Source organism: Saccopteryx bilineata, chromosome 8 (assembly GCF_036850765.1).
Source record: "Saccopteryx bilineata isolate mSacBil1 chromosome 8, mSacBil1_pri_phased_curated, whole genome shotgun sequence".
Taxonomy (NCBI): Eukaryota; Metazoa; Chordata; class Mammalia; order Chiroptera; family Emballonuridae; genus Saccopteryx; species Saccopteryx bilineata.
In genome coordinates, this window is record NC_089497.1 from 9,140,988 (window position 1) to 9,148,170 (window position 7,183).

Consider the following 7,183-nt stretch of genomic DNA (forward strand, 5'->3'; position numbering starts at 1 on the left):
CCAAATTTACCTACCAATCTAATCTTGCAATATTTTTTTTGTCATTAAAAATACAGAATTCTTATGGGACTGTCTAGCACACTGGGAAATTTGTTCTAACACAGTGGTTCTCAACCTTTCTAATGCCGTGACCCCGCAATACAGTTCCTCATGTTGCGGTGACCCCAAACCAAAAAATAATTTTGGTGGCTACTTCATAACTGTAATTGTGCTACAGTTATGATTTGGAATGTATTCTCATTGCTTTAGGCGACCCCTGTGTTTTGGTCGTTCGACCCCCGCCGGGGTCGTGACCCACAGGTTGAGAACCACTGTTCTAACAGATCTGGGAAATAATTATCCCTTTAAAATTCTAGCCTTCTTCGTACTTTCACTTTTGATGTTTGTCATAAAGATGGTTAACAAGGATACGAAGCTTTTGGTTTGCAAATTTTTTTTTTTTTTTAATTTTTTTACAGGGACAGAGAGTGAGTCAGAGAGAGGGATAGATAGGGACAGACAGACAGGAACGGAGAGAGATGAGAAGCATCAATCATCAGTTTTGTTGTGACACCTTAGTTGTTCATTGATTGCTTTCTCATATGTGCTATGACCGACGGGCTTCAGCAGACTGAGTAACCCCTCACTCGAGCCAGTGACCTTGGGTCCATGCTAGTGAGCTTTTTTGCTCAAACCAGATGAGCCCACGCTCAAGCAGGCTATCCTGGGGTCTCAAACCTGGGTCCTTCCGCATCTCAGTCTGACGCTCTATCCACTGCGCCACCGCCTGGTCAGGCACGCAAATATTTATTTTTTATTTTATTTATTCATTTTAGAGAAGAGAAACACACACACACACACACAGAGAAAGAGAGAGAGAGAGAAGGGGGGAGGAGCAGGAAGCATCAACTCCCATATTTGTCTTGATCAGGCAAGCGCAGGGTTTTGAACCAACGACCTCAGCGTTCCAGGTTGACGCTTGATCCACTGCACCACCACAGGTCAGGCAGTTTGCAAATATTTAGACTCTAAGCTACACACTTCAGGGCAAGATATGAGTCTATTATCCAAGAGAAGCAATAACAAATAAAAGCAGACTTAAATAGCAATGGCTAAGAATTTGGATTTGAAAAGGATTTTGCCTTACTCTTGAAATTTTTATTTCGTTCAAAAGAATATAGTTGGACAAAAGTTGAAAAGGAATCTCTTTAATCTTTAACTAGTTTTAGGGCTTTTTCAACTTGAACCAAAATTATTTTGGGAACTACATTGAATAGACTAAAATAATAACACACACACATACACACGCACCTCTAGAAGGCTCATATCTGAGAACCCCCAATTTACAGTTAGTGACATGGCAACTGTGAAATAGTTTCCATCTTACTTTAGTTAGAATTTACCCGGCACAAGTACTTTGCTGTTTAAATATTTAGTCATGTGTTTAAATATTAAATAGAAAACCTCTCTGATACTAGATGCACTAAAACAAATTGGAATTGGTTTCTGAGTTTCAGTCTTGGTATTCTCTTTGGAAACAACTGAGAAAAAGAAAACAATGACTATATATATATATATACACGCACACATATATATATATGCATATACACACATATATATATATATATATGCACACCAAGGGACATCCTCAAAACCAATAATAAGACATATGCACCATATACTGATAACTAAAAATCTAGGGCATTTTACAAATCTTATTCCTCAACTAAACTAAATAAAAACTTACTACATTTCCTCATTTTTGGACTAAGTGGTTGTGGAATGCAAGCAAAATGTACATAGTTTGGAATTATTGTCTTTGTTTTTTAGAACTATAAAAGGTTTTTTAGATTCTTAGTTTTTTAATATTTTGGTCTTTCTTGAACCTAATACTGGCATTTGAAAAAGTATATTTTGCCGATATTTTGTGACATTTATAGAATTTACAAAGGTTAGTAGTTGCCATTCATATAATATTTTGGATAAAATAAGATACTAATAGTTGCTCATTTTCCCACATTCTTAATTTACTTTTATTAATTCCATTTTTATGATGATAAACAGCTTGTTATTCTCTTCCCTTTATAGCTTGATGACTATCTGGCTAATGCCCCAAATTTAGTCATAAATTTGAATCATAGAATGAATATGAATAAATCACAGGACTAGAAATAGACTTTTCCAACTTTAGTATAATTCAAAAGAACTCTTAACAATCTCGAAGTTGTAATTAAGCCTGTACTAATTCCGTTGTGTAAGTTATCTGGTCTGCATTAATTTATTGCCTTGACACATACCATACCCATTTTAAAAAGATGGTGATGGTTTTTCTCAATATTCTTGTACCGTCAAGCATTCCATTTGATGGACGTGTGGCCAAACACAAGCATATGTCCTATTTTTTTAGAATGGGAATTGATTTACAAATCTTTGTTAATGCTAATCCATTTTTCCTACGACTTGAACCATATTTTTAAAGTTTAAATTGATTTTGTAACATGGGGAAAGATAACTGCCTTTTTGTTTGATTCTACATTAGAAATGATCAAAGTGGGTAGATATGTTGATTTTCTTAATAAGCAGACACCATACCTAGGGATGAATAGAATAATTCTTAATGAAGAACAATTCTTTTGTGAATAGAGGCTTTTAGGAAAAAAATTTAAAAACCCTAAGATTCATTCACAGCTTTTTTTGTTGAGATTTTAGATAACCATCTCAGACTTTATATAAAGTACTACTTGGAAATCACAGCTTCCTCCTGTAATACACTTTATTTTTGATACTAGTTCTGACTAAACTAATAATGTTGTATGCTTGCCCAAGACCCTTTAAAAATATAATCCGAGTGGGAAAAAAATAAAAAATACCAATGATATATTAACTTTTCCCAGGCAGAACTATGCCTTAATGTGAACTATATACCTACACTATTTTCCTTTCACCAAGTCTGTTGTCATTTAAGTTTGGAAATGACTGTTAAGAAATGAATATCCGTTCAAAGATTCAAAGGATATTTACATCCGTCAGGCAACTGGCTTAGTCTCAGGAATAAGTAAGGAAAACAGTCCTTGCTGTAAGAAAGCTTATTGTCATAAGAGATAAAACACAGGTAAATACAGGGATAGAGATGCAATGGTATGAGAATCGGGTAACCAAGATGGACGTGATCACTGGGGAAGACCAATGGAATGGACAGAATGCTTGTGTCCCCCAACAATGTTCATAATAATTTAAAATCCTAATCCCACATGAAATGGTATTAGGAAGTGAGGGCCTTTGGGAAGTGATTAGGTCATGAGGGCAAAGCCCTCTGAATGAACTAACTAATCCTCATGAATGGATTAGTGCATATACATACATACATACATACATACATACATACATACATGAAGTCCCCAGGGAGCTCCCTAGCCCTCTTTTCACCATAGGCTACCATGGGGAGTTGGCAGTCTGCAACCCAGAAGAGGGTTCTCATCAGAACTTGGCTTTGCTGCCACCCTAATTTCAAACTTCGAGTTTCCAGAACTGGGAGCAAATGCGTCTTTGTTGTTTATGCTGCTCAGGCCACGGTGCGTTGTTACAGCAGCTGGAGCTCTAAGCTGACCAGCGAGACTTCGCAGCAGCAGAAATACGAGTGGATCTCCAGGTGAATGGACGAGACAGCAGCCGCAAAGGCCCAGACGCCGAAGCACCAGGTGCCGCCCGGAAACCTCCAGAGCGCCCCGTGTGGCAGCGTGAGGGAGTGGTGGGGGCAAGAGGCGTGTGTCAGGAATTAAAGCCAGGAGGTCTGGCGAAGATCAGGGCCCCTGGAGCCTTGTCCCAGGCAAAGGAGCTTGCGCTCGTCTGACTTGGTGTGATCTATCGCTTGTTCTGGGTACTTTTAAAACTACTTCTAGAATCGGAGCTCCTTTTCCTAAGAAATAGCAGATGGAAATGCAAAGTATAAATGATATATAATGGGCTCTCTCTGATTGAAGTGAGTGTGTGAAATGCCCAAAGCCACCATAGTGATACAAAGATCTGTTTCGAATGCTTGTCACAGAAATGCATACATCCCCAGAGCAGGTGCCTTCTCGTTTGAGTGTTGAGAACGGCATTCAACACTCAGCCCTTTGCCATCAAGATAAAAGCTTTAATCTAGTTGTATAAAAAATATGAAGTGCTGCAAGAAAGGAGAACATAGCAACATGAAGAAACAGTCTATTGTTTTCTTAACAGTAGACATCCCTACCCTCTCCTAGGAAGAGACCTGCTTCTGTTCGCCAGGGTCTTGAGAACGAGTTTGGATGCCATGTTTATTGAAAACAAGCTAGGGAATGCACTATTCCGTTTTTGAACTCTCCAGTTTATTATTTGCTTAAATTATTTAAACTCTGGGATTACAGTTGATACTGCTATCAGTGGGGCGGTTTGCAAGATACCGAGTGAAAAGAACAAAGTTGGAAAGAAAAAAAAGGTGGGAAATCTATCTAGACTGGGACAGAAGATGAAGAAGAGTCTTTGTGTCTAATGAGGATTCTGCTTGGGTTTCAGCCACGTGGTGTGGGGTGTGACACATTCTCCCTCTGTCTGCAGAATTTTAAGGAACCCATCCATTTCTCCTTACTGCTTGGCAGAGTTTGGGGCGCTTTGTGAGAGACTACCGCCGGGGTGAGGGTGAGGAGCCTCGGCTGTGGCAGGCCCCCAAAGCCTCCATGAATGGAGGCAAATGATGGACGGTTTATCTTGAAACCCACCCCCTTCTCTCGTACTAACTTGGAAGATACGAGTCACTTTAACCTACTGTTAAAATTGTGACGTGTGGTTGTAGTGTCATTTAAGGTTGTAACGGCCACTGATCCTTGTTCCTTGAACCCCAAGTCATAACCACTCTCTCCCCTTTCCCCCTGCCTATTTAGCAGCCGGCACTAAGTTAATATCAAGTGCTTGGACAACCATGAAGTGGCCTGGGGTAATTTTGAACATCAGTCACTCGTTCCTTTTCTGGAATTATAAAATGCACCTACACCAAGAACTGGTTAGAATAGTAACTATTGGGAATAGTTCCCCTGACCAGAGAAGTCCCAGCTCCTTAGTTTCTTGTCTTACCTGTGCTGTCAGTTTCGGGTGCCAGATTCCAGTTAAAGGATGAGGCAGCCGGAAAGGGAGGCAGTGCTCAGAGGGGCTTAGCTTACTGCTGGGAGCTCACCCTCCGAACACACAGACATCTCTCATCTCTTCGGGGAAAGGTAAATGGGCAAGGTTTGGAGGCTTGTTATTTTGTTCTTGATAGACCCACAAAAAGAAATGTCAACCCATACATGTCTTAAGAAGAAAGAGAAATTTAACTATTGATATATGGGGGTAATAGAATGGTTAAGAATCCAAACTTAAAGGCAGTGCTTTTCAAGCATGAATGAATCAATGTACACCTTACCTGGAAATCTTGTAAAAAGTCAAACTCTGATTAAGTACATTGTTGTCAAATAAGTTTTTAAATATGATATATATCTTTGCTCGCTTATAGTTTGCATTGGGTGTGGGGGACAGGCTGTAAGCAGGCCGGGTTGTTATAGCCGAAGGCTTAGTTTTAAGACTAAACTTTTCCCCACACCCTTGACTGATTGCATGATGTGGGGTGGTACACTCTCATGAGGAATCCCACTTTGCTTCAGATAAGTGACTTTGTATCAGAGACTTCCTTGTATATTGGATTAAAGGTTTTTGTTTCTACACTATAAAGTGGGGGCAGACCGGGAGCTTGCTCTCTCTCGGTTCCTGAGATTAGCATTAGAGGAGAGAGCAGAGAGGAGAGCAGAGAGAGGCCACATGGAGGAGGCCAGGAGAAGCAACCAAGATGGCGGAGTGCTGAAGGAGAAGCCAGTTTGTGCAGGGAGAAGGAAGGAGATGGGAACAGAGTTGAATGAGGCTAGTGAGCTAGAAACCTTTGATTCTAGGAAACTCGGATAAGGCAGTAGCTTTGAGAGCACTGAATGAGTGGGTTTTGGAGCCCAGTGTATGTTTTTACTTGCCTGCTGAGTGCAAGCTAGGATTAAAGATGATGGCCCACCACTTCCTGGCTCCATTGTTTCATTACCGTCTGTCCGAATCTAACGCAAACCTACATGGGCCAGGCTGCTGTGATGGTGGCCGTGGCTACTGGCTTCACATACATCTAGGATGAGGAAGAGGGTCTTCAATTTTAATCATCTAACAAGTGATACATTCTACTGGCCCACATAATTCACTTTGAGTGGTAAAATTCTAGAGTCAAATGACCTGCGTTCAAGTCCTGGTTCTGGACTCCCTGAAGCTGAGTGACCTCGGGTAATGTAACATCAATATGCCTCAGCTTCCTCAAGTGTAAAATGAGAATAATACTATTACCTACGTCCATGAGCTGTACTGAAGGTTAAGAGTGAACATAGAGCGGTACTGAGAAGAATGCCTAGCACATGGCAAGTGGTCCGTAAATATTTGGTGAATGAATTGCTGAGCAGCAGGATAGGAGGGGACGAAAGGGTCTGTGCTTTTAACTCCACTCTATTTCTCTCCCCCCCAAATTATCTGCCCTTTCAGCTTCTGACTTGGTACCTGTAGAAAGGACTCAAAAGAACAAATGGAAAGAGTCTGCAGAAGGTAATGGGAGTCCTCTTTTTTTCTTTTTTTTTTTTTTACAACCTAAGCATGGGAATGATCAGTTTTATGTTTAAGAAAATCATTCTGAAAGCATGTGGAAGACAGAAAGCAGGAGTTGGACAATCTAGGGGCTGAGGAAATAAGCTCCCAGACAATTGCAACAGGCCAGGGAGGGGGCCAAAGAAACTTGAGCTGAGGGCAGTGTGGAGACGTGGGGAGGGTGGTCGAAACAAGCACCATGCATGTGGGACTTGGCAAGACATGGCACTAACTAGTGGGCATGGCCTGGCCGGATGGCTCAGTGGTACAGTGTCGGCCTGGCGTGCAGGAGTCCCGGGTTCGATTCCCGGCCAGGGCACACAGGAGAGGTGCCCATCTGCTTCTCCACCCCTCCCCTTCTCCTTCCTCTCTGTCTCTCTCTTCCCCTCCTGCAGCCAAGGCTCCATGGGAGCAAAGTTGGCCTGGGTGCTGAGGATGGCTCCATGACCTCTGCCTCAGGTGCTAGAATGGCTCTGATTGCAACAGAGCAACGCCCCAGATGGGCAGAGCAGCGCCCCGGTGGGTATGCCGGGTGGATCCCGGT